We start from the raw sequence: 22,147 nt of genomic DNA, 5'->3' as shown, positions 1-22,147 counted from the left end.
AATCATCAGAGGATACTATCAGTGGTTTTGCTCTGTTTTCATGTGGTTTTATTCTCCCGTCGCTCTACGCTAAAGTTATTTTTTTCTATTCATAGGGTGTGTGCACACACACATTTGGGGTGATTTATTTGGACTCTGGAGTGTTTTCTCTTTTAGTGCAGTTTGTTTAGCCCGTTGAGACAATGACATTTGAATTTGGGTGGCTTCAAATAACTGGGAAAAAGCTACAGTGAGTCTCCTGTGAGGAAGATTTATCGTTTTGTAGATGTGACAGTGTAAATAGAGGGCAAAAGTTCATGTGAAGCTTCCCACTGTGACCCTGATATAAATTTCCGTTAGTTTTTCAAAACTTTTTTCCATACAAAACGCTTGGTAGGCGAGGTAATCATACATTCTGCTCCTCTTTCAAAGAAGCCGCTTTGTAACCCTCCTTTGTTTTTTCTCCGACTTCCCCCCGAGGATTTCTGAAAACTGACGATTTTTCTCTGTCTTGATTTACACCTCTCATTATTCCATGTTTCAGAAATTCCATGCGCAACGGGAAACCTAGGCGAGTGAGAGCAGCAAAAGCAGAGGGGAGAGGAGGAGGAGGAGGAGGAGGAGGAGGAGGAGGAGGAAGAAAACAAAGCCAGGCCTGTGCAGCTAGCAGTGATAGCATCACCGCTCCAGTCAAAGACCACGTCTGTCTCCCTCCGACTCTCAGAAGCCCGGCCAGTGAGAGAGAGAGATAGAGAGAGAGAGAGAGAGAGTGACAGACCAGAGAGAGAGAGAGAGAGAGAGAGAGAGACGAAAGAAAACACAGAGCACAGAGAGATGAGACAGAGTGAGTCCAGATTCTGTGCGGTCTGACATGCTGGTGATGACATGTAGACCTCATTAATTATAATTTTATTTGAATGTGATCTCAGCTGTTTGGCTCCAGAGTCAATGAGCTGTCTTCATCTCCTCCATGGAGAATACAGCGGCTAACTAGCTTATAAGCTAACCAAGCTAACCGTTAACAAACATAGCCGACGCTGGAAGATGTAGTAATTGCACAAAGTAACAATACTACTCATACTGCTTCAGTACAAAAGTATTATCAGTAACATAAACTTAAAAGCCTCATTAATTGATTGTGTTGTAGTGTTATATATTAATGGAATATTAATACTGACTTATTTATGTGTAAATAGCATGTTGATGTTATAGCTAGTTGAGGTAATTTCAGCTACTTTAAACTGTACTACTGGGTAGTTTAATCTGTATTAAAGGATCAGATTTCATGAACTCATGATATATTATATATGTTAAATCTTAATCTGCAAAATAACACAATACAGCTGTCACATACCAAAGTAAAGTGAAGTACCTGAAAACTGCAATTAAAGAAGACATATTCTGCACATTTCTAGCTCTATATTTATATTCTGGGGCTCTACTGGAATATATTTGCATGATTTCCAGTTAAAAACTCCTTATTTACCTTCTACTGGCCTTTTATGCAGCCCCTCAGTTCAGCCTCTGTCTGAAACAGGCCGTTTTAGCTCCCGTCTCTTTGAGGCCCGCTTCCAGATGAGCCCACTCTGTTCTGATTGGCCGTCCAGAAATTTCCTCCGGCTCCTGAAGCTACATAAACAAACTATAATAGCTGGATTTCATTTCTTTATCTCTCATTCTTTACTCGAAATGGAAACGTCTCAAGCACAGCCGTACATGGTGGAGCCTGAGTCTGATCCAAAATATGAGAGTGGACGATGTAAACAACTTCAGCAACAAATATTACAGAGCAGATGGACATTTATGGACATGCTCACTGAGAAATTAGAAAAAAAACATAGTAAATAAAGTGTTCAGGGTTCCAGCTGAAACCTGGGCTTTGTCTTACAGGCAGCATTTTTTACATACATGCACCTCAATGACAGAAAATCACAAAAAGCATGATATGTCCCCTTTAAGCACAATGTAAGTTAATGTATTAATGTAGTTAGTTTCATGTATATCACATGATATATTACTGACAGTAAAGGACATAATGAAGGACATCATATGATAAAACATACAGAATATGATTGTGTCAGATGAAGTCAGTTCAGTACTGATTACATAAATATTGTTTTTCAATTTGAAATGGACCTGCACACATCAGCCTCGGCTGTCTTGACTAAATGACATTTTTCTGTTGTTTGTTATTGACAGAAGTTGTTGAGGTCAAATGGAACAGGCTCAATGGAGGTTTTATTAAATTGGAAAACAAATTCTGCTTTCTGTAAAACAATGGAGATTCAGAGTATTTACACTATTGATTCTCAGCTGAGACAAAATAAAATTGCAATTCAGTGATGTATTGATGTTTTAGCTTTCTGCTTCACTTCTCGATATTTTGACAGAGTTGTTTTGTCAGACAAAAAAAAAAACAACAAAAAAAAGAATGAAACAAAAAAACCCCAAACAAACCACTGATTACTTATTGATTTGCTCCCATTGTTCAGTCTTTATTTCTGTGTTATGGATTTATATGTGGTCTGTCTTAGTTAAGAATCATTTATCTGTTTAGATAACAGATTGTCCTACAAAACTCGTGTCAAACATTTCGCTCAAAAACTAAAAATTCTAATTGGATTCTTGCACCAGAACAGAACTTGTTTCTCTTTTCAAGACAGAAACACATTATACGATCTACCAGACTGTCCACATCCTGTGTGTTCATGCTGCCGCCACCCTCAAACCTCTGGATGCTGTTTTGCACAGCGCCGTTCGATTGATTACATCAGACAGCTGTCGCTCTCTCCGCTGTGAGTTCTATGACTGAGTCGGATGGTCTTCAGTGATCTAGAAGGCACCGGCGTACCTGTGTCTTCTTTTATAAGGCCTTGATATCTGAGTTGTTATTTAACATTCTTAGTTGAGTTCAGAGCTGATAACCATGATGCCTCATTCAAACTCTGAACATGTTTCAGGTACAATGCAGTAGGAGTGTGCCTGAGTACAAATACGTTATTCGGCAAAGCACAACTAGTGGGTTTTATACTATATTTTATTTGTTTTTGGGATAAAAACAAAAACATGTCAAATACCAGCTCGCAGGTCAGTTATAGTCACTATCTCAGTGTCTCTCCTCTGCTCCGTTGTTACGTCTGTCAGCAGGTCTCAACGAGGGGAGTCACATCCACCTGCTACATGACGCACATTTCCTAATTTGGACATCACTGTCGGAGTTGGGGGTGTTCCCCAGAGATAAAGCTGAACTACTGACACAAGCAAAGTGCTCCCAAGGGACTCTCCATAACCTGTTGTTCCCCTTCTCCTTTCCACAAAGTTAGTTTGGAAAAAATAGGCAATATGTGAAAAGTGCAAAGCAAGAATCACCTTTGAAGTTCTTCCCTATGCAGATGTTACATGCTGTGCTGTCTCTGTGTTATGGGTGTATAAATAGGTTGAGGTCTGTCTGCAATGAGGCGATGAGTAAAGTTTAAGCTCAGTAGTCAGTGCAGTCGTTTATGATCTGGGAGACTCCAGTGTAGGGACCTCCTTCGTAAGGTAGTTTATTCATGAACACTTATTCTAACACTTTAATTTTCTAAAATTAGAGGCGTAATAAAAACAAAAAACAGGATTTTTAAGCCTCTTTCCACTTTTATTCGAATGCAAATACAAATAATTATGCTGCTTCAACAAATACAGATACAAATACAAATACTGGACTCTCTGCACATCCCTACTAAGCATCTTACTACTGGAATAAACTACAGAAACAGCTTAAAGTTAGAGACACTTGTTCCTCTGAGAGACTGTAAAGTTTTACTGGCTGATATTCTTCATAATGTTTATGAGTGTGAGTGTGTGTGATGATTATTTGTGTATTATTTGCTCTTAGGTCTCTCTTGCAAAACTGCAGACATTTTAGTTCATTTTTCTCCCTCTGAACAATCTTCTTGTCTAAGAGAGGGGTGACCGGGGGTAAAGTGCAGATAAATTAGTGAGTTCATGCAAGAATAGAGTTTATTCTGATTAATGAAACGTGTCAATATCATCAGGATAAGAAATTATCTCATGCTGCATATTTAGTGAAACCGCCTCTTGGCACCAAAACCACCAAGAAAAACGCTGTTCACTGTTCCTGTCCTCCTGCAGACAGACCGATCCTTTTTAAAAGCAGGAATTAACCATCGGTATCTTAATTGTTTTGCCTCAGCGTGAGTCACTGTGCTGCCGAACAAAACGCAGCTCCATTCGACTATCTCTGCACTGTCATCTTTGACGCTGGCAGACAAAGAAATCTGTTTATCCCCACAAAATGTGTGTCTCTGCAAAACCAATTAAATGCCCATTTACTCAATTGCTTCGACAATGTAGACCCACATATAATGCACGTACATACACAAATGCATGCACACACACACTGGACAATTTTCTTAAATACTCCAGGAAAGCATTTAATAATTTTCTGCTTACAAGGGGAATCCCATACATCTGCTCCTAAAGGCCTGGGATTCAATCATGTTCTGCCACTTCAACCAGATTTGGTGGGAACTTTGCTCAAATTGGGATTTACAAGGAGAAGGAAATAATTAGTTACACTTGCAACACCCAAGAAAACACCAAATAATTTAGCACCCAGTGTGATAAATAACAACTTTAGATGTTCTGCTCAAATTTTTTAGCAACCAAGCCTCGGAGTCCCCCTGCTTGTCCGTGCAACCGGTTGAGTTATTGGCACATTTATTCCAACAGGACACTTGCTGATCCCTTCTGGCCACTGAGTTAGTCCTAATATATACTGTCTGTGTTCTTACCTGGCTCCTTAGAGCTCAGAGGGACAATAAGGAGAAGAATAATCCTTGTAATTAACTTTAAGCTGAGAGGAACTCCAGTAAAGAGGTCTCGATGTTGCCTCGCTCTGTCATTCCATCAAACACACACTCACTTTCTGAGCAGAGGCATAAGCGTGCATACACCCACATGTGCTGGCGGTGGTGCGTGTTGTCAGGGTCTCATGCATGTGTGCTCACATATATCGAGTTTTTATTGCGAGTTCTTGATGTTCTGTATATGTGTGTGTATGTGTGTGTGTGTGTGTGTGGGTGTACGTCAAGGTTCCTTTGAAGTCTGGATTACTTTCAATCATAACATTTCTAAAATTCTGCCTTTCTGCAATAACTGCAGATGGGAAACACAGTATAGTTATATTTGGGGGGGAATCGTCGTTATAGCAAAATCTTTTGACTGAGGGATAATTAACATTAGGCGACTGAGACGTTTGGTTAAGGGTAAGGAAAGATTGAGGTTATGGTTTAATTGCAGGCCTGTGACAGGACGCCATAACTCCCGTCTCCTGCATAAAAATCTGATGACCTCCAAATACAGAGCCCATTACTTCCTGCTTTGGCACTGGATGAAAATCATGTTAAATTGTTAAATATGAACATAATACCTTAGATACTGTTTTTGCAGCCATGGCAACCATTGGTGCTCATGCTAATTAGCTGGTTCTTGTTCCACTTTAAAAAGTTTTTTGGGGTTTTATTAATTTTCACCAGGAGCAGATTGGAGGAAACAGATTTTTACCTTTACTAATCACCAGTTTACTGCAGCGAAGGTGAGTTTGAGACATTCAGTGTGTTTACGTGCACTCAGGAAACCGGGTTGCAGTCTGGTTTCAGCAGCAATGTGATTTCTAAAGCTGGATTTATAGCTGACAGAATGACTTATGGAAGTCTGGCTGTAGAAAACTACAGCATAGGTTTTGATTTATAGTCTGGAGTCAGATTTCACTCATTAATAGCACCACTGCAACCAGGTGTATATGATTAAGCCGTATTGTAACCGTGTTTAGATCTTTTGTTCACTTCGTTCACTTCTTATTACCGGATTTTTTTTACACTTGCAGTATTTATGTGGTTTCATTCACTGTTAGAGAGCGGAGGTCGCGAATGTCAACTTCACCGTAGCTGGTCGTTTAGCATCAGACCTTTCCCACATTGGATTAAGTGGTGCTCTGTCACCGATATTCACACCTACTAGTGATCGGCCGGGTGTGTGGAGGTGAAAGTATCCAGGGTTTGAACTTATCTCTCTCTCTAGCTCTTCTTTTTTTCATTCCTGATAACGTTTTCTGTCACTTTCATGTGAACAATCAAGTGCAATACTATGAATGTCTTTTAGGAGAGACTGTCGTCAAGTACGGCAGATCAGAACAACTCCGTGTCTAGATTTCTCCAGACAGGGAAAGTGTATCGCTGTGATAGCAGAGAGTTGGAATGAAAGGAAAGATTAAAGTTATTTCATTTAAATCCAACTAAAACTGAAACCGGCACAAATTAGCACCCTCGAGTCTAAATAAGTCTGTTTCTATAATTGACTATATTAAATTCATGCAGTGAGGAAAAGCCGTGTTCTGTCCTCTTCACTGTGCTGTCAATCCAAATGATCTGACACACACATACAAATACACACACACACACACACACACACACACACACACACACACACACATATACTAAAATGAAAACATCAGGAAGCTGCATCTTGTATCGCTAATACAGTTACCAGTAAGTCATGTTTCCAAAACAAGGTTGGGATAGGGGAAATATCTGGTTACTGACCTTCTGCATATGTACAAGGATCTGACTGTAACCAGGTTACTACAGTGCGTGTAAACGTGTTGTCTGATTTCCTGCATAACCCAATTTCTCAGAAAGGCTCAGAAAAAAAAAAAGCTTCCTGCAAGAGTTAGGAGAGAAAATTTGATATGAAGCACAAATGAGATGCTGAGTCCCTCTAAAAAAAAATTTAAAAAAGAAAATAAAAAACACAATAAATGATTAAACTAAACGGGTGTAAAATACTGAACCTCTTGGCTGCTGCTATCAGAACCAGAAAACACATCATTTGCAGTGCAAGTCAGGATTTTATTTTCCCTTTAGAGGAGCAGAGAAGACAAATTTGAAAGCTTTTGTTGACCGTTTTGGAGTCTTATTCTCTCTTGTGCCGTATCAAAGCAATAGAGAGTTTCAAAATGGCATTTTTTCATATGAAAAGAGTGCAGATTGGTACTGAAATATACTAGTAAATTAATAAACAACTTCCTCCAGGTGGTGTTGGTTCAATGCCATCAGTAACAAACAAACAAATCCACGGAATAAAAATAAGGAGGACAATAATGTGTATGCACAGCCGTCAGTATAGATGTTAATTGCTCCGAGATGATATGCATGCATCTGAAGAGGTAAGGCTGTGTGGGTGTATGTAAATGTGTGCAGGCAGATGAACCTCAGAGAGGATTTATTGTTTGCACAGTATGACCATATGCTTTCCTACATTTGATGGATTTTTCCGTGTGGCTGCGGCGGCGTATTTATATATATACCTCTTCTAATAATGTGCACCTTATGTGTGTGCATAAAGACACACCCACACACATGAGATGCACACACCTGCAAATAACTATACTTGCAATGACATGTGTGTGTATGTGGGTGCCTGCGCCATCTGTATACGTCGCCTATGTTTATGTGTGTGTGTATGTGTGCGGTTGAAGTGTAAAGTGAGGGTTTATATGAGTGGTTCTGTGTTGTAGGAGTAAGTTGATGCCGGTGGACAGATAAGGGTCTCTTCAGACAAAGGCACCCTTTGTGAGGCAGGACTGCTCTCAGCTGCTGCAAGACGATCTGCTGTGGCCCCCCGGAGCATGAAATGCCTGCCGTGTCCCAAACCGAGCAAAACAAAGTGGCTCCAGACCCGCTAACAAGAGCCAGGAGCCGCTTCCATACACTGGGGGGCCAGGGTTGGGCTTGGAGGAAAGGACAGATGGAAGAACTTTGGTTCCCCCAACAGTGGCAGGGCAAAGAATAAATAGAGGTTGGTGCTTTATAGCTATGCTGGCGGCCTGGCTCTACAGAGGCCAATGTCAGTCAGACGGTTGGTCGGTTGGTCCACCACTTTGGTCCCACCTTAAATATCTCGACAACCACTAGTTGGATTGTCATTGGTCTCCAGAGGATGAATCACACTGACTCTGGTGATCTGTTGACAAGTCAAGTCAATATTATTTGTGTGGCCCAATATCACAAATCATAAATTTGCCTCAAGGGGCTTCGCAATCTGTACAGCAATATCACATCCTCTATCTTTAGACCCTTGATACGAATAAGGAAAAACTCTGTAACTCAGCGGGTTTTTAACGATCTAAACCTTTACTCTTTCACATCTTTTGAGTCTCACAAACTTCTTTTCCAACTCCAGCGTTTTGGTTTGTGTGTGCGCATTTTTTTTTTCCTAAACTTCATCCAAGAATGGAGCTTATGAAAATGTCATGTTGGCTGGTATCATTTCGTGTCATATTCTGATTGGTTGGTTTGTAGTTGTGGGTCGTAGCAGCAGTGGTCACATTGTAAGAATTTGGTCTCAAATTTCAGACTCTGCCAGAGTTTTTTCTGCAGGCTGTTTTTTGGTCCCCAAAGCATTAAGAGTCACACGGTGCGTTCTAGGACACCGTTTTTTGGATTGACACCCGAAGAGTTCACCACATTGCTCTCATGGTGAAATTTCATTCCAGGAAACTCAAAATCGCATGTTTAGTCTTGTTAAAGTTAATGAACAAGCATGTACAGTACATTGCAAAGGAGGGAGGAGGCCAGGTTTCAAATCCCAGACGAGGCTAACTTTATGCTGATATAGTTGACAAAAAATGAAGTTGAGGTATGGCGGGACTATTCTGAAGAGAGTTGTGCTGTAGAAAAGGGGGCATTTAGTTTCACAGTGAAGAATGAAGGTTTTTGCACAAGTGGAATGAAAAGAGATCTCTGGGTAGACCAGAGAAATCTGGAGTGGATTTAGAGTGGGCGAGAGAGTGCAATTAAAAGTTCTCTTGTAAAATTAGATGTAGGTTTTATTGGCTGAGTAGACAGCCTACATATAATTAACTGAATTTTCATGATGTATCGCTCTCTTACAGTAAGATTTTCTTTACCGCTTTCTGTCGATATGGGGCACAGGTCATCAAAGCATTACATTACAATATAAAACATTTCTATCTAACTCTATTATTGGCTGCCATGTTGCTTTTGCTTTCTTATAGGTCAGTTTAAACACAATGCAAAAAAATGCAAAGTAAGTTATAAAACAACATGAACAGATACTTAAATAACACTATATAGATAATGATAATAATGCTAATTATACTAATAATCAAAAATTGGCTTAGGTGGTTGGTGGTTCATTTATAATCCTGTGCCCTGTAGGTCATTTTATAAGATGCATTGCCTGTGTTAATTACAGTTTTGAAGTTGAAAGCATAGGAAAAAAAAAAGGCAAGTCCCTGGTTACCATCAGTCGTTGAACTGGAACTAATCGCCCACAGGGTGAGCTATTTCTAGATGTCCTACCAGTGAAACCAGCAGTCTTGATTCTGCATGTGTGTGATGTGTGTGTGTGTTTTGGGGGAGTGGTGGAATGTAAAGAAAAAGGCCCGAAGGGTGGAGGAAGGGGAGGGGAGTAAAATGGGAGGGGGGGTGCAGGGTGGGAGTATCATAGGAGAGTAGGGGGAAGCAACATGGAAGTAAATCCCTTTTTTTAAATGTTGGATTGAGATCTTAAAGGATAAGGCCCTTTTCTATGTTTTTCTTATTGTCAACAAATGAACCAAACCAACAATCTACTAACAACGATCTACTAACAAACATTGTGTGTGTATTCAAAGCCTGATATATCTTATTCTGTGCTGTAGACCTCAGTTGTTGTCCAAAAACTATTAAAAACACATCAGTGAGCCACTGGATAACATGTTCCTTCATTATGAAGAGTTTAGTTACCGTGGTTTATTTAGAAATGCCTCCAAAGACTAATAACAGCGATCACGTTTTCGGTCTCTGGAGAGTAGTTCTATGTACTGCAGACGCCACTGAGAATGTGAGGGAAGGCGGTTCCATTTACACTGCTTCACTAGCTTGCCGTGCTACATATCACAAATGTAAATTTTTCAAAGAACTTCAGTACAAAGTAAAGAGGCTGGGATATGTAGCACATCAAGCTAGTGAAGCAGTGTAAATGGGACTTCCTTCCCACTCTCTCCTACTCTCCAGAGACTGAAAACGTGAGCGCTGTTATTAGTCTTAGCAGGCATTTCTAAACAACGGCACAGAGGAATAAGATATATCAGACTCTGGATACACACACAATACTTGTTAGTCGATCAGTTCATTGCTGGTTTGGCTCCAAACATGAGATTTGTTGACAATAAGAAAAATATAGAAAATCACCAGCTTAATCCTTTGAGAGGATGACAGGGCTGAAACTCAAACTCAAAGAAAGGAAAGAGGTTTATAAATGTGAAATAAACTAGACTGCACAGCTGCAGGGAGGATTGGCAACCTTTGACCCATTATTTTCTGTTTATCATTTCATGTAAATTCCAGAGAAGTCAATAGGCTCTTTCAAACAAACTGTTCATTCCATGACATTAATATAATTATATTAACAAATTAACATTAACAAAATCAAATGCCATAATCGTTCCAGCAACAGCAGCAGCTTCTGTGCTCACACAAGCCATGCTTATAATACACCAGTATGTTCAACTAGCTGTAATGTTATTAAGCTTTGAGCAGACAGATTGCTGTATGATTGCTGCTATTGTCATAGACAGACATCTCATGGAACCTGGACGATTCATTCACTCAGTGGTTCTTGAAGTTCAGCTGAAATTAATCTGCCTTTTTTGTCTGCTACAGCAACATATCTGCTCTGTAAATCTATTGTCCCGTGTTCTCCTTTGAGAAAAAATTCAGAAACCAAAAGGAAGAAATTTATATTTTAAATCCTTTGATTTCTCACTGAAATATTGGATACAGCCAATCAAATCTTTCATAATGCAATAATGTAGCGTGTAGGCAGAGCATACGGTCACACTGAGCCTGCTTGCATCCTGCTACACAGACTCTGAATAACGACCCGCATCAGCTTTCCTGCTAAAGTCTCCTTCTTATCTAACATACAAACATGAACACACATCTTGTCCTGCACCTTAGCTTGTTGTACGAGCCACCAAATAAACTTTCACTGTGAGAAAAGTGCACCGCTAATGTCAGTCAGCAGGCTAGGCAGCTAATTAGCTTCTCGGCTGCAGCACATTGAACAGCATGTAAACGTACATGCAAATCACACTTCAAACCTGCCAGATGCTGGTTTTACTCTTCAAGACTGCTAGCAACACACTGTTCACTTTGTCTCCATTCTGTACAGAGTAACACTAGCTACCAGCAACCCCCACTCACCCCTCACTTGTTAAGTGAAAAACAACTTAAGCAACAAACAACATAAAATGGTACCATTATTTCGTGAATGTGGTGATTGATTGTTATGTGGTTTTCCTGTTGATCATTGAGGAGTGAATCCGATGTTCAAGCCAATGTTGTAACTACCATAATAAAGGAAAAGGCAATTTAATTTTATAGGCGAAGCAGAAATAGTGATTTTTAAGGCTGTTTTTTTTATTGTTGTTGTTTATTTACAGGGGACTGTAATGAAGGTCCTCTTCATTACTAGTATTTTGTCGTACTAGTATTTTGCACAATTTGCATATAGTGCTGGTAAAAATAATAAGGCACAAACTTGAAGGGTTGAATATTTTTTTATTGAAATTGTTGCATATATTAATGATGTGTGTCTTGTAGATTATTGTAGCTGCTTCAGCTGGAACTGATTGAAGACGGGCCCTGTGGAGACAGACATATAAACTCAGTGTGGCTAGTTTGGTTACCTCAACATAATGAGCTCACTGTGGTATAACCTTTGCCAAACTGATGGTGGTCCTCAGTATTTTATGAGGAGAATCAGTTTCCTGTTGTTCTGTGTCTTCACTGTGAGTGAAATAAACACCTGGTTGGTCTGCACCTAACCTCTGCCTCAAGCTTCCTGTTTTAAAGTCCAGCCGCTACACGGCCATCCTTACAGGGACAGAGCACACTGAGTGCATTTTAACCATATTTTAAATTTTATAAATTCTGTACGCATCACCATCACTTATTGCCACAGGTAGAGTATTCCAAAGATTTGCTGCTCTCACAGAGAAAAACCCAATTGTCTAAATTTGCTGCATGTATATGGGACCATACAGTCGCCATGGCAACTGCCTTTGCTTTCCTGGAGGTACTGTACATGGGTTTAACAAAGTCTGTATACCATATAAAACTTTACATTGAATAAACAATATCTTATATATATATACATATATATATATATATATATATATATATATATATATATATATATACAGGTAATTCATGTTTTTTCACACTTTGAACATCCAGTGACTTTATGTTTTTCACATTCTTGCTGTAACACATTTTATGAACCCCAGAGGGACTGAGATAGTCCTGTGAGGTGTCCATCCTGTGCCAATCAGGGCCACTGTGGTATCTGATCCACACATCACCCTTTAATAGCTGTCAAATTTATAGCAATGACTGCATGTGTCAAAGCACCTAATGATGGTCTCGGGGCAACGCTGTATGTCCCAGAACAGGTGATGATGTGGCAGAGAGGACATGGAATACAGATTGCAGTGTTGTGACTCTACACACTATAATACACTGTGTACCGTTCATTTGATAACACATGCCATGTTTCATGTCTTACTGTCTGGCAAATAACAGCATAATAAATGAATGTCAGTGGAGCAAACTACCAAACCAAAAGGAGACTGAAACAGTGTAAAATTTAACAAAGAAATTAAAAATGTCTGTACTAACCCTGATCCCCACATACCTATATTTACATGCATGTGGATGGCTCCAGTGCGAGACATTTCACATTTTTTGGAAGGCTTGAATAGAACACCATCACGGCTGTAGGGCCCAAGAATAATCATTTGAGATTTTATACTCTCTGAGCCTCAAGCATGTTTTATTTTTATCTGACTCTCTTGAAAGGATCGGAGCTTTTTTGTACAAGATTTTTGTCGCAAAGCCTGAAAATACATTACAGTCAAAGTTCAATGTACTGGCTAAAAGCATAGCCACCTGTTTTCAATGGAATTGTCATCAGGCTCATAGTAAAAGCCCTTATTTAAGCCCACAAATGCGGTGATGCATTAAGTCTCGCATAAACACTCACACACACACACACACACACACACATACAGATATGGCAATGCACTTGAATGAAGGCATGCACAGGGAATAAAACACACATGTGGACACACACACACACACACACACATATATATATATATGTTGTAACCGCACATGTGGTGATGCATTCAGATCCACAGAAAACACACACTCAAGACAAAAGAAATTCACATGCAAGCATTCAAGCACTTATGGGCACATATGCATGCTCTTGCAGCTAAGCTGAAACAAATAAATGGAGGGTCCATGAGAGAGTGGCATGGGTCAAGTTCAAAGTCTTATGTGTGTGTGTGTGTGTGTGTGTGTGTGCAGTAAATGGAGCATGGTGGCTGTGGAGAGCTATAGTGCTTAGGGGTGTTCTGCTACCGCCTACTGCCCTGATCTCTCTTTGAACTCTGCCATCAAGCACCCTCTCAGTAAAAAAAAACACAACAGTGTGACTTTGTTGTGAGAGAGAGAGAGAGTTGGAGAAAGACAAAGAACAAGTGAGACAAAGAGGAGAAAAAGAGAGGTAATGGAGAGAGAGAGACAGAGAGAGAGAGAGAGAGAGGAGGGATGATATCTTGCAAGTTTTCAAAGGCACTGACTTATGTTGCCATCTGCGTGTTTTATCACATTCTGCCAGTATATGTGTTTGCAGTAGCTGCGTGGGAATGTGTGGGCACACAGTCGACCAAATACATGTTATTAAAGTGAATATATATATATATATACATTTAAATGAACTATGATTTTCTCTGCTTTGAGGTGGAGTGGGGTGACAGAAGGACAGAATAAACAGCAGTCATACAACAGTGTGTCATTTTTGGAAAGGAGAGACCAGCAAATTGTGACTTTTAAAGTCTGTCAATGATAATGTCAGTAGAAGCATCTGAACATATGTAATTGGGGATGTCTGACACCATGACACACAGTTTAAGGCCTTTTATTTCACTTTTATAAAATTGTCAGACTCATGACAGACAGAAAGGATGCAAATCGATGTGGCAGAAACACATTCATGCATTCTTCTTCACGTACAAAATGCAATTTAACTGCTGACAGTTAAATACCACCATTTATTTTCATTTTATTGTTGTTATCTTGCTGCATCAATATATATGTACTGTATATAATAAGAATGTGGTTTATTCCTTATAAATCACAAGCATGGCTGCAACAACAACCAAAAAAAAACAAAAAAATGAGCGTCCCATTTGAGTAGACAATAGATTTCCCCAAACTAATTTCAGATGAAGCAGTGGTTACAAGCCAGAAAGTGACAAATGAAATCAAACCTCCAGACCGACACATAACACCGTCTGCTTAACTCCGCTGAGAAGGAGCCAGAGACGACTAGATTAAACTGAGATTTGCTGTGAAGAAGTTTTATTTCCCTGCTAAAAATGCTAACTAGCCTGTATTTTGTTTGTCGGTTTTCTTGGTTTGCCCCCTTCTGATCTCTCAAGTTGCAAATATCAGTTGAAGAAAGTCCTTCTCTTTAAATTCCATCTCTCCCTGGCTACGTATAGCAACCCCAGGAAGTAGACAGGCGTAGGGAGAAGTGCAGGCAGGTGGGTGGTGTGCATGTGTCTGGGTATCTGGGTGTTGGTCAAAAAGAAGAGAACAGTGGGAGAGGAGAAGAAGAAAGAAGGAAGTGAGGGTCGATGTCTTGTGGAGAAGTGAAAGACAAGACTCTTGAGATGAAAGACTGGCAGTGCGCTGGGTTGGAACCAGTGTGGGATATCATTGAGAGGCAACCCCTCCACATTCCCCACTCTAAGAAACACTTCATGGTTTTTTTATGTGGAAACAGAAAGGAGCATCTTTATACTGAGATAAGTCTCAGAAGGAAAAGTAAAGCTTGTTTGTCACGTGTGACAGTTTATGCAAGTTATAGGAAAAGTTGAACATTTTGGGAAATATGCTTAGTCACTTTCCCCCCCAAGAGTCAGATGAGATGATTGATATTAATCTCACGTCTGTACATAAAGTACGGAGGTGAAATCAGGACGTGGTTAGCCTAGCTTAACATCAAAACTGGAAGCAGGGGGAAGCAGCTAGCAAGACTCTGTAAAAAGTGAAAAAATATGTCTGTCAGCACCTTTAATGCTGCCTTATTTACACAACATATCTTCAACAGAAATGTAAAAACAACAATTTGTGGTTTTAGGCAGACTCATATGTGGGAGCTATTTCTTGATGAATAATAGTTTGTACAGCTTCTAAATGGCCATCTCACTCAACCTGTCTGAGCACGATCAGGGTTTGTTCAGTGATACTGACGAAGAAAACCGACTGTCACTTTCTCTTCACAATATTTCACATTGTTGGTCTGTATTCACCAGCGGCGTATCACATTTCTCTCACATTTTGACCGGGGTTGTCTTGGTGATCAAAATGTTTATAATGTTCAATGCATCACATTGCTTCAACCTGTATAAAGATAAATCATAGTTACATTCCAAAACTCATGTTAGCATCATTGTAATGTTTGCACTCGAGGCCAGTTTTTACATTTTATAATACAGCATTAAACTAAAGTTGCCATGGTGACCACCCACAACAACTAAAGTTAACATTACAACCACTAACATGCAGCTACCATTCTGTTCAGTTTTCCGTCTCTACCAATCACAGTCTAAGAGAAGCAGTCGATATTTAAACACTTTTAAACTATTGTCGATCAGTAATTCTTAAAATATGTATCAGTGATGTTATTCATATCATTGTAACATTAGTTCAGTTTGCATCAGCTCTACTATCCTGCTTTAAAGTTCTCAGTTGACTTCACTTACTTTAAACATCCCGGACACAATGTTACATGTGTAAACTGCACTTTAACATTTCCTGCACAACAGAAACAATATGGAGCATACACAATCATAAACATATATAGTAACACTCTCTTATGTTCCATAGATGCCACTTACTCACTTTAACTAACTGAAAACATCACGTTACACCTTTAACTGTGTTTTTACTGAGTGTAGACAGTCTAACAACGTCTGGGGAATATTAATCCTTTCCAGTTTACATCTCTACAGGCTCACAGGTTTAACTGGGCTGGTTAACTTCCTGTATCTTAGCAATGATCACTCTTACACACCCTGAACACAAATAACATTATCTACAAAACAAAGTAAAATGTAATTAAACAAAACTGAACAAACTACTGCGGTGGGTGTACGTAGACTAAACATTTCACGGGGTTTATACTACATGTATCCTACCAATGATCTCACCTTTACACACCCTGAACACAAATAACATTATCTCTACAACAATTGTATTGAAACGGCCGTTAATGCTAACTGTTAACAGGTATTAAACTGTGAATTACACATGCTCATCGTTAGCACTAATCACTAATGCTTCCAGCACACACACACCAGCCCAACATATACATTCAAATTCACATTTTATGTGACACCAAACCAACTGATAACCTGCTTCAGTGTCCAGACTGGTCCAGACAGTAGTCTTTGTGTTCTGCTCCAGGGGCTGAAGTTGTCGCTAACTTGTAGCTAACTAACCCCCTTCACTTTAATCAGCAGGTGGCAAAGAAGACATGGGAACTTGGTTTGGGTCTTGAGGAGTTGTAGCATTTATTCACTGACACATTAGCCTAAACTGTACTCACACTACACTGCTACATTCACAGCTATACTACTAATTTCATACTCTCTTCTCCGGTTGTCCGATCGCACAGTCGCTAAGCACACAACCTACACACTAGGAATGTGAAGAGGGCCCAGTATTTGTATTTGTATCTGTATTTGTTGAAGCAGCAAAATTATTTGTATTTGTATTCGAATAAAAGTGGAAAGAGGCTTAAAAAGTGTTACAATAAGTGTTCATGAAGTGTGTGTCAGTAGTTCAGCTTTATCTCTGAGGAACACCCCCAACTCTGGGAGTGATGTCCAAATTTGGAAATGTGCGTCATGTAGCAGGTGGATGTGACTCGCTGAGACCTGCTGATAGACGTCACAGCGGAGCAGAGGAGAGACACTGAGATAGTGATGTTACTGACCTGCACTCTGGTATTTGACATGGTTTATTTTTCCTCCTGAAAACAAATCATTTTTAAAATATTTGTATGAAACAAATATTCGTAAAAAACCCTGCTAGTTGTGCTTTGCCGAATAACATATTTGTATTCAGGCATACTCCTACTACACACTGAGCTGAGCCACAATGTATAACACAATGTCCACAACAGTTTACTGTATTTTGTCACCATAACATTCCCTTTATACTTTTCTTACCTTTGCAAAACATATTTAAAACAGCTGTCAGAATGTTATTTATGTCATTGTGACGTTAGCTCAGCTCAGAGTCCTGAGTCCTGGTGGCCAGCGAGTACTTTCAATTTTGAGACCTTTTCCTGATTCATGGTCAAAAGTCTGCTGACTAGTAGCTGGAAATGGCCCAATATCAGCTGATCAGCTGTCATCATTGATTGACCAGCGTTTGTCCCGCCTTATTGTGTTGATGACCAATGATCAGGTCTGGGGTGACCGTTAGTATTCACTGAATTATCCTCCATATTCAATTCAGGCTCAACGGACAAATTATTTCAACCTTACTTAAAGATCCCCCCCGAGACTCATATAAAGACATCTAAAAACACTGCTTCTTCTAAAAGCCACATCTACTTCTCCCTCATTAAAATATCCAGAATCTATGAATATGCAAATATTTTTTTTCCATTTTTAAAGTTTTTCCTGCTGGACACCAGATGTCTCTTCCTTCAGTGTAAAGTCCATTATCAGTGCAGTGTTTGTGCATACTTACATACTGGACCATGATCGTCGTGCTCGTAGAGAAACAAGCCTTAAACTGAGATTTAAGGTGAGCAGAGAGAAACTTTTCCTCCTCTAAAACGCCGTTTAGTATCAAACTGCGTCGTACATCATTCAGCACAAAGAAGCTCAAACATCCAAGTGAAGGAAGAAGAAGAAATAAACATATTTGAGCGGAAGAGGGACTTTAAGCTCATAAGCTTGAAAAATGTAAATGTTTGTAACTTATAATGTGACTAAAAAGCATTCCTCCATTTATATCATACATCTCAGTCGACTTTAAACTGTCAACCACACTTGAAACTTGGCTTCTTTTAGATTTTTCTGCTGTCTCACTGGTCCACTGTTAACAATTTAGCTACTTACAGACTTACTAGCTTGTAAATCTCCAGTTATTATGTGCACCATATTCACCTTGTTCACATGAATTAGTGAGCTGTATTTTATGTTTGTTGCATAAAAACCTATCTGAAGCTGTTTTTCTCTCCACTTAGCTGCCCCCCACCTCCCCCGCCCCCCCCCGTTCCAGTCCTTAATGCTAAGCTACGCTACCCACATCCTGTACTTATCAAACAGACATGAGGTTGATATTGATCTCCTCATCGCACTCTCAGATAGAAACCTTTCAGTGCTCCTGCTTTCCTGTGGCTGAGAGCTAATGTGAGTTTGTTGTATCTTTCAGCGCACATGTGTGTGTGTGTGTGTGTGTGTGTGTGTGTTTCATTTGTGTGGAAGATGATGGCAAGACACTCAGACAGCCTCGTGTCTGTGCAAATGTGTAAGAGAGAAATATGTGTGTATATATATTTATAAAAAAAACTGGGAGTGAGTCTTCTTTGTGTGTGTGTGTGGTTGTCAAAACAGATACATATCTTCTCTGTCATCCTGCTGATGTGCAGAGGAAAAACATTTTTTATTTTTTTTTTAAATCATTTTTTAGCTTCCCTCCTGTAGAGAGGAACCAAAGTGGAAATACATTTGTGTCTTTTTTTTTTCTTTGTTTGTCCTTGAAGGTTGTGTATCGGGGGTTTGAACCTGTGCACCAACTACTCGCTATTTTAACTTTCAGATCAATCGAATTTAATCTAATTTAATCTAATCTAACCCAATTTACATGGCCACTATCTCTTGTCCTGCGTCTGTCTCTCTCTGTGTGCATCGGGCAAGGTCGTTCAATCTCTGAACTCTCTCTTTCTGCCTCCGTTTCTATTTCTCTTTCTCTTTTTCTGTCTCTATTAAGAGTGGAACATTAATTTCTCCACCCTGCCTGTTCATACACACATAAAAAATACGAATCTTAACATATTTATGGGTCGTATAGTGATTCTGTATCTCACCGCAGTGGCTCAAACAACTCCAAGATTTGTGAAAATAAAAGATAAATGTAATTAAAGTATCATTGTGGACCGGAGAACACTCTTTTAATGCTTCCCAACTGTTTCATGCATCTTTTAAGGGGCCTCCTCGTGGGACCGTAAAGTGCCTCTTCGACATAAAAGAAGCATTTTCTGATATTTTATACCAGAGTTCACACATAAACATTTGAACATTTGCGTTACTGTGCTGTCAAAGACGTGCGCTGCCTTTTACATCTTTGATCTAACCAGCGCAGAATCTTGTAATCCTTAAAAGGATCACGCTGGAGTTATTCTATATTTGTCTTACTGTCATCAAATCCTGCGGGAAAGACAAAAACCAACAATTAATTGATCCTGATAACGAGTACTGTGTGTGTATTTGAAGTCTGATCATATTCCTTTGTACCGAAGAGCTCCAAAAAAAACAATTAAGCCACACTGTTGGTCTGGCTGACATGTTCCTTCGTTACCATGACCACACACGCTGTCTGAGTCGAGGCCAAACAAGGTCTAGAGACGGATCGACGATCACTATCATGTCGGTTAGTTTTAGCTACCATGTATGGACAGATGCAGTGGAGCCTCACTTGTAAACCTGCATGAAACACTGTAATGAGTGTAAAAGGATCTCAGTTTTAGGGGCCAAGAAATATGTCCAGGAGATCCTGTAAAAGTCATCATACGCCACGTATATAAATAAGACGTTACAATCTAAAAAAACACAACGATTTCAATGAAATTTAGCCCAGTTTTAACAGACAGCGAGACGTCTTGTCTGATCTGTGCTGTTATCAGTCTAAAGTAGGAAAAAGCCACAAGCTTCTGCCTCAAGAATGTATTTTATGTTTGTAACTCTTCATTAAATCCTCATGTTTCCCGTTAAATACGTACCGATCTGCCTGCAAATGTTGAGCCGCCACCCCGCTGATATCTCTGTTAGCTTAGTAGCGCCACGTGTCTCGGCCCAAAATTCCACTTTTTACACGACCATGTGTTTGTGATTTTTATTTAATGGTGCGTTTCTTCTGATTAAAGTGAAAGAAATCACGAAGGTTTTGATCATTTTAAATCAAAAGCTGGCAAATAATCCCTGCTGGGTTTAATCAGTCGGAACAAAAACGCTAAATCATTTCTTCCCAAAGCGGGTGTGATGAACCGATTTCAAACTTTTTAGACTGTAAACCTTCCACCACGATCGACCCAAACATTTCTGCTCCCGCCGCTGTAACGGCGGCGGCTTGCGCTCGAGAGCACGACACATAAATCAGCCGGCAGATTCATCTACAGCGACGACTCTGAGGGCGCTTGACCCCCCCCACCTCCCGAGTCTAAATCCTTTTGAAGAAGTGATGACTGGCCAAAATGTCCTCATTTCCCACTAATGTCCTCACTCTCTCTCTCTCTCTCTCTCACATTTTTCTCAAATATATATCCTCACAAAGATAGAAACTACACACAGGAGCAGACAGTAACCGGGTCTTTCAAGGACAGAAAACAAGACGAGGTAGTGAGAGAGAGAGAGGAAAAGAGCAGCAGATGAAGGTAGGTAGAGGAGGAGTGTAATGATAACTCCAGAGAGATGTCCCCCCCACACCCACACACACACACACACACACACACACACACACATTGGTTGCCATGGGGACCGGCCACGGCTGCAGATTGCTCCACGGGGGGGCCAGGGGTCCAACTGAGATCAGAGAGCCCGACTGTCGTCATTTAGGATCAATACGGGCCTCCTCCCCAAACTATCTCTTCATACATTCTTGGTAAACGCCCAACCTCGCCTAGCTGCCTCAACACTGATATCACACTCCAAAAAAAAAAAAAAAAAACTCTCATTCACACATTTATTTAAGCACAAGCCAAAGGTGAAATATCTGCCATGCTGTCATACGTGTTTTAGTCATTGACACAATGAAGAGGAGGATGAGAAGGGTTAATTATGTAAGATGTGTGTGCATGGAAAGAAAGAAACACACACACGCGTGATCAAACACAAACTGACAGAAGTGTAGCGGAGGATAAACCCACTTTACCCTTTTAGTTTTGCAGAAATAAAAAGAGTATCTACTCGCTAAAAGCTGACATAAATCTGCCTTTTTAGCAGACATCATGGTAAGTAGCTTCAAAGTGATGCAGGTTACATGATGCTTCCCTGGAAACGTCATTGATTTATGTTTATATCGGCTTGTAAATTCCTTCTAACGATTGCTGACTGGAGGCAATAACACACACACACACTGTTATCTCAGCATATAGATAAATAGACAGAATCCACACCGTCGCTGGCTGTGACTATATATATAAATGTTTCATAATGGCTTTATTACATGACTGTTACACAAACAGCAGCAGTGTGTTTTTGGCACCTGGTGAGTTAGAAAGTAATGATATGAAGGAAGCTGAATGTTTATCTTCAGCAAAGACGTTTGCAGTTTTTTGATAAGTTGAAACTCATATTTAATTTTTACTCTTATCTCTTCTTAGAAAGTGTGTCCCAAAACTTTTGTCTGGCGCTGTGTGTGTGTATATAATAATCTTTTTCTTATGTTCATTAGTCTCCAATTGTTTTACTGTTCACATTTGCATGAAAGGTGCTATAATTAAGTGATTCATTTATTACGGCGCTCTTAAGAAAGTTAAACAAGACGTGTGTTTAAACTCTATCTGTGTGTTTAAGCTTTTACATGAATGTGACAGCGTTTAATGCAGACTCGGTCCAACCCAGTAAGATTAAAGTCAAGACTTTGAAAAAGTGACTCTGTACTTACTCAGAAATGCTATAACATTTACATAATGAAGTGGATATCTAAAAGGGCTTATAGATAGATAGATAGATAGATAGATAGATAGAGAGAGACTCAGAGAGACTGTGCCTCCTCCACAGCTGCCT

General features: G+C 39.8%; 1 long non-coding RNA gene across 1 annotated transcript; it reads left to right on the top strand.

Annotated features, from left to right (window-relative positions):
* The first annotated feature begins 433 nt into the window (after positions 1–433).
* Positions 434–11,875, top strand: LOC137192083 (uncharacterized). The gene is made up of 3 exons (XR_010930507.1): positions 434–823; positions 7,559–7,839; positions 11,652–11,875. It is a non-coding gene; the product is annotated as an uncharacterized lncRNA (long non-coding RNA).
* The last annotated feature ends 10,272 nt before the right edge of the window (positions 11,876–22,147 follow it).

This window comes from Thunnus thynnus, chromosome 11 (assembly GCF_963924715.1).
Source record: "Thunnus thynnus chromosome 11, fThuThy2.1, whole genome shotgun sequence".
Lineage (NCBI taxonomy): Eukaryota > Metazoa > Chordata > Actinopteri > Scombriformes > Scombridae > Thunnus > Thunnus thynnus.
Note: the sequence above shows the minus strand (reverse complement) of the source record. Positions and strands in the feature narration are given on the sequence as shown.